We start from the raw sequence: 7,350 nt of genomic DNA, 5'->3' as shown, positions 1-7,350 counted from the left end.
AGAAAAGAAACTGGCAGCTGTGGTTTCCAGAACAATACTGTAAAAAAGACATCCAACTGTAAACATATTTACAGAGTAACATGTAGATTTAACATTTTAAACATGTAGATTTAACTGGTAAATGGTCTGCACTTATTTAGCACATTTTCTCCACCTTCATGGTGTCCAAAGCACTTTCCAAAACCACCAGGTCCAACTGGGAACAGTTTAGGGTTCAGTGTCTTCCATGTAAACTTTGACACATGGACAATCAGAGCCAGGATTTGAACCACCAACCCTTTAGTTATTGGATGAGCTGCTCGACCAACTCTACCAACCCATTCATTTACAAATTTAAAATGTTACATTGTTAAATGTTTACTTTTTTATAACTTTTTTATGTATATATAAAAAAAGCAAATATGTCGTTATTTCAATATTATGGTCTTGCAATCTAAACGGAACCGCATTGTATTTCAATTTGCAGTTTTATTTTATTTTTTTTAAAAACAATAGAAATACATCATTTCTACATACAAATCTGGTTTTGTTCACATACTCTTCCTGTAAAAACTACAGCTATATTTGACTTAATTGTTAACACAAAAATCTTTTCAAATAAACAACTTTATATTGTATTGTCATTCCAGGTTTTTTATGTTGCAATTTTACAACAACATTTTTTACAGTGTATTATCAACTTCTCTTCACAATGTTCAGGGCTGATTAAGAGTTAATATAATGTATACTATACTATAACAAATGTCTCCATCAAGAGGACATAGGAGACAGCCGGACTCTCTTGTTGACAGTAGAGAAAAAAGGATTCCATTGTTGATAAAACAAATTAATTTGTCCACGAACGGAAAACTCAGTCTTTTCCAACTTTAAAAAGAAAAGTATATCATGCACCCATTCAAAATATGTATTTTCCTTGTAAAACAAACATATATAGATTTAATTTTGGTCTGTCAATATTAAAGAGATTCCAAATAAATCAGAATAAAGTCATTAAACACAGTTGTCCAAATAAGGGTATGATGAACACGCGCACACCTGCTGTACGTTTCGCGGGCACACGCGCGCGCATGTCGCCGGTGCGGTGACCTGTTAAAACCTGAGTTCTTCATTGATCAAATCCACTGAGTCTGGGAGGACACCGCTCCAACACGGCTTTGTCAAGGGCAGAAGAGTAGGTAGGAAGAAGAAAAGCTGAAGAAAACCTGGAGAAAAGCAGGCGCTCCGCGGGTCTGGGACACTGAGGGCTTCCGCACGGGCAGGAGCTGCGCGCGCGGTCAGCGGCAGCCCGCGCGCCCGGGTCCACTTCACGGACACCGTTCTGAAACTGGACAAGACGAACATAGTGTCATGGCTCTGAGGGAAAAGTGCACCACACATCTACTAGAGGTGAGTAAATGCGCCACAGACCACAGCAGAGGAACTCAACTTCACTAAGGTCACATAGGAACATTTCTTTACTTCCACTGCTTTACAATTTCTTCGAAAATATCCGCTTCAGACTTTAAATGTGTTAAATGTTACATACTTTAATCAGATGAATCAGAAAACAAATGAGCATAGTGCTGTTTATTAGCTTATGTTTTCAGTATGTGTGATGGTGTGTTGGTTTCTGTACATTTAAACAATAGATTTATAAATGTTCCACTGATAGAACCTGTAAAGTAAGTGTTCTGAGACAAACATTCCTTTACAATAAAACCCATTCTCTCATTAATTCTCAGAATTTCACATTTTGAGTGTATTTGACTGTATCTTAGAAACTACAACCAACCAGCACTATGGACTGAGTTTTCTTTATTAGTGACTGAAGTTTGGTAAAGTTTAACTACCTTTATTCTGGAAGCATTTGACTTGTAGACTGGTGTTACATAAAAATAGGATCAATTATGGGGGGGGGGGGGGGGGGGGGGGGGTAGTTAATGTTTTTTCTTAAGTTACCCTTGAATGTTCATGTTTATTATGGTACAAAACATGTCACCTTAGTTAGATTGCTTATATTTCCTAAGTGATTTATCATGATATTATCCTATGTATTTTTCACTTTTCACTGTAAATCATGTATCTTTCTGTATTTAACCCTTTCATGGATAGTGGTCACCACAGTGGACAGCTGTTCAAAAGTGTTCTCTTATATGGATTTTGTTGTTTTAGTTCCATATCAGCCAACACAGTGGATGCTTATGTATCATCCCATAAACTGTAATTAATACCATTACTGTAAATTTGCTGTTTTAGATAAACCTGATCTGCAGTAGCATGCTTGATTGTAAAAAAAAAAAAAAAAAAAAAAAAAAAAAAAGCTAATTGTTATTAAACTGTAATTAGCACTTTTTTTTTTTTTTTAACCCTTCATGCATAGTGATCTGCAGCTGCAGTGGACAGCTGTTCAAAGCTGTTCTCTTATATATTTATGGATTTTGTTGTTTTAGTTCCATATCAGCCAACACAGTGGATACGCTTATGCATCATCCCATACACTGTAATTCACACCATTACTGTAAATTTGCTGATCTAGATAAACCTGATCTGCATAAACATGTTTGAGTGTAAAAAAAAAAAAAAAAGCTAATTGTTATTAGACTGATTAGATTTTTTAAACAAAAGGTTGTTTTTTTTGTTGTTGTTTTTTGCAAATTATCTCCATGCAGGTATGTTAAAATGTGAAAAAACATCAGATTAGCAGCATTAAAAATGGTTTTTATTTCATAGTTTTCATGCAGTATATCAGTAAATACATGTTTGTTTGCTTCTTCAGCTGAGTGGACATTTTTGCAACTCCATGAAAAATAGGCTCATAAAAATTTTCCTTTTTTTTTTCATGCCTAAAGAGGAATAAAATCACTCAGGAAAAATATCTTGATTAAGGTTCTCATACTTAATTCATGAAAGGGTTAAACAAAAAGGTTGTGTTTTTGTTTTTGTTTTTTTGGTTTTTTTTTTTGCATATTATCTCCATGCAGGTATTGTTAAATGTGAGAAAACATCAGATTAGCAGCAATAAAAATGTTTTTATCTCAGTTTTCACACAGTATATCAGTAAATACATGTTTACTTGCTTCTAAAATTAAACACATGATGTCCAGCTGAGTGGACATTTTTGTAACTCCATGAAAAATAACAACACAGGGAAAACAACACAGGGAAAAAAAATCTTGATTAAGGTTCTCATAATTCATGCATGAAAGGGTTAATTTAGTTTCTCATGAGAAAATTTAAAGATTATTATATCAAAACAGAGAAACCCATCGAGAAGATAATTTTTCAGAAAAATATATCATTAACTAAACATAAACCCAGTGCGTCCATCCACTGTTATTAATCTGACTTCATGGGTTTTACTGGTGAATCAATGTTGTAGAAGTTGACAGTGTTTCCATGGTAACTATGGAGCCTCTGAACGTCCAAATGGGTCATATCTGATGACCATGAAAAAATGAATAACTGTATTTTACACCAATTATTGACATGAATTGATAGGATTAGTTTATTAACAGGTATTAAACAGTTTAGATCAGTAGATGGTTTTGGTTGATGGTGGCTGTTTGGGTCTTTATGGGTTAAGAATATCAGCTTAGGTGCATACTAGCATACATACAAACACTTACACTTATTTACAAGCAAAGGTCTTCCAATGCAAAGTAGTGAAATTTGCCAAACTTGTGTCAAAGTGCTAGTTTGCTCTCCATTACCAAAATCTGTCATTGAGTCAAAATGTCAAATTGTCTGAATTCATGAGATAAAAGCTTTTACTCTAAAGCACAGGTGTCAAACATGCGGCCTGTGGACCAAAACTGGCCCAACAAAGGGTCCAATCTAACCCGTTGGATGAATTAGTGAATGCAAAATTTACACTGAAGAATTATCACTCTATGGTGTCAAAATCATTTTAACCCTTTCATGCATAAGTTACTCCAGTGGACAGTGTTCTCCAGCTGTTCTCTTGTATATTAATGGGTTTAGTTGTTTAGTTCCATATCAGCATCATCTCATATCCTGATGTTCATACCATTACTGTAACTTTGCTGTTCTTCATAAATTTGATCTGCCACTAACATGTTTGAGTGTAATCAATTGTTATTTGTTAGACAAGAAGGGTTTTTTTTTGCACATTATCTCAATGAAGTGAGGAATTAATAGCATTAGAATATGCTAAAATGTGAGAAGATATCAGATTAGCAGCATTAAACATGTTTTTATTTCACTGTTTTCATATCCCTCTCTGATATTGGGTTTTAAACACGTTTCTTTAATTAAAAAATTAAATGCATGGATATTTTTGTAACTCCACAGAAAAAAAAACTTGATTGCATTGTTTTTTTCATGCCTAAGGAGCAATAAAAACACTCAAAAAATAAATCTTGACTAAGGTTCTCACAATTAATGCATGAAAGGTTCCACATTCAGACCAATGTCATCTGAAATGGGTCAGACCAACAAAATACCATCATAATAACCTAGAAATAATGAACAAAATGAAAACAAAAACTAATCTTCTCTTTGCTGTAGTGTAAAAACAAGAGTAAAATTACATGAAAATACTTACATTTACAAATAACCTTTTAGACAAAATGTGAATAATCTGAAGAAATATGAACAACGAGAATTAAAAGCAATTTTACCAATATTCTGTCTGTTAATGTTTTGTGTATTTGTAATTGTAATGTATGTAAATCATAAACTGAGGCAGAATAATGTTAAAATTACACCTATTTTTCTTAAGACATTTCAGGTTGTTCATGTTATTCAGACTTTTAAGGAAACTTTGTAGATGTAAACATTTTCATAATAGGATTTTACTTTTTTCACTGTTATTATTTTCCTGGTCCGGCCCACTTCAGATCATGTTGGTCTGTATGTGGACCCTGAACTAAAATGAGTTTGACACCCCTGCTCTTAAGGAATGTTTATCTGTGATCCTGAAATCATTCATGTATACATGTATTAGTACTTCATTATACATCTTGAAAACAAACACCAACCAGCGTTTGTTATTTGTTTTCCAATTCATCTTATCAGTGAATCCAGGATTTAGGATTTTTAATTGATCTCCAAAGCAGACCATTTGAAAAATAAAATAGGCCAGTGTTAATAGCTAATGTTTTATTCTGTATGACCATATGCTACAACTTACTCACAATTTTCCATAAATGTAGCTGCTTTATTATTACCACTAATAATAAGTAAAGAAAGTGTTGCGAATCTAATGGGTCTGTCTCAGTGAAACAACAATAGTCCCTCTTCCTTAACCCTTTCATGCATGAATTATGAGAACCTTAATCAAGATTTTTTCCTGAGTGTTTTTATTCTTCTTTAAGCATGAAAAAAATAATGTGATTGAAATTTTTGTTTTTTTATGAATCTATTTTTCATGGAGTTACAAAAATGGCCACTCAGCTCGACACCATGTGTTTAATTTTAGAAGCAAAAAAAAAACATGCGTTGACTGTCATACTATGTGAAATAAATGTTTTTTTAATGTTGCTAATCTGATGTTTTCTCACATTTTAACATACTATAATAGTAGTTATTACTCACTCAAATAATATGCAAAAAACAACAAAACACAACAACTTAAAAAAAACCCTGTTAATTACAGTCAAATAACAATTAGCAATTGATTTACACTCAAATATGTTGCTGGAGATCAGGTTTATCAAGAACAGGAATGTTACAGTCACGGTATGAATTACAGTGTATTATGGGATGGTGCATAAGTATCCACTGTGTTGGTTGAGATGCAAGTAAAACAACAAAATCCATGAATATACAAGAGAACAGCTGTAGAATAACTGTCCGCTGGAGTGACCACTGTGCATGAAAGGGTTAATAACAGAAACAGAAAACACTTCAGAAAGAGCAGGAACTCATTTCAGAACAAGGAAATCATATAATTAGACATATGTGGAGGTTATAAACACTTGCAGTTTTATAATTCAAGTGCAATGTCTTCCTTGTTTTAACCCTTTCATGCATGACGTCCACATTTATGGACACATAGTTGAAGCTCACATGTATTTATTTTTTTTTAATTTGACCTTTATTTACCCAGGCAAGCAATTAAGAACAGATTGTTATTTACAAATCGATGGCCAAAAAACAAAACCTCCTATCTGCAAATTTTTAGATTTTGAGTTTTCACATTAACCCTTTCATGCATGAATTATGAGAACCTTAATCAAGATGTTTTTCCCAAGTGATTTTTGTTCCTCTTTGGGCATGAAAAACAAAAAATCAATGAGATTGAATTTTTTTATGAACCTATTTTTCATGGAGTTACAAAAACGTCCACTCAGCTGGACACCATGTGTTTAATTTTAGCAACAACGAAACGTGTATTTACTACATGTATTTACTGATATACGGTGTGAAAACTATGAAATAAAAACATGTTTAATGCAGCTAATCTGATGTTTTCTCACATTTTATCATACTCTAATACTAGTTATTACTCATTTCATGGAGATAATATGCAAAAAAAAAAAAAAAAAAAAAGGTTAAAAAAAGCAACAAAAAAAATCCTGTTAATTACAGTCTAATAACAATTAGCATTTTTATTTTTACACTCAAACATGCTACTGCAGATTAGGTTTATCTAGAACAGCAAAGTTCCAGTAATGGTATGAAATGCAGCGTATAGGATGATGCATAAGTGTCCATTGTATATAAAACTAAAACCACAAAATCCATGAATATACAAGAGAACATCTTTTAACAGCTGTCCACTGTAGTGACCACTATGCATGAAAGGGTTAAATGGTGAGAACAAGGATGATATTGTTAACACATAATATAGAAAGAGAGTCTGAGAAGAGTAGAATATGCTTGTATATATTTAACAAAGACCATACTATAATAAAACTAAAGTGTTTTTTTTTGTTTCCTGAAAAAAGGGTTTTTTTCAGATAGGAGGTTTTGTATTCTGGCCATCGATATGCAGCCTGATCCAAGAGTAATGGCTCCGTGAGGGGCAGGGGGTGGGGGGCTAGAAGTAAAAATAAGGTTATACAATATACAGAAACAAATGCTTATTAAATAAGTACATTACAACAATAACAGTGAGACATGTGAGCGACAAATACTCAACAGGTGCAACAGTTAACTAAAATTTGTTGCAGGTTTTGCTTGAAAATAGTGACAGATGTGAGGACAGTGAGTTTGAGGGTGTTTTGTAGAGTGTTCCAGTCATTAGCTGCAGCAAATCAGAAGGTGCTGCGACCAAAGACAGTGCAGGCTTTGGGGATGTAGGGGTGTTAGAAAATATCGGTTCTGCAATATATCGCAATATTTCATTTCCCAATATTGTATCAATATTAAAAAGTACTGTATTGATATTTTTAGGTATTTATTCAA

Source organism: Sphaeramia orbicularis, chromosome 12 (genome assembly GCF_902148855.1).
Source record: "Sphaeramia orbicularis chromosome 12, fSphaOr1.1, whole genome shotgun sequence".
Classification (NCBI taxonomy): domain Eukaryota; kingdom Metazoa; phylum Chordata; class Actinopteri; order Kurtiformes; family Apogonidae; genus Sphaeramia; species Sphaeramia orbicularis.
Note: the sequence above shows the minus strand (reverse complement) of the source record.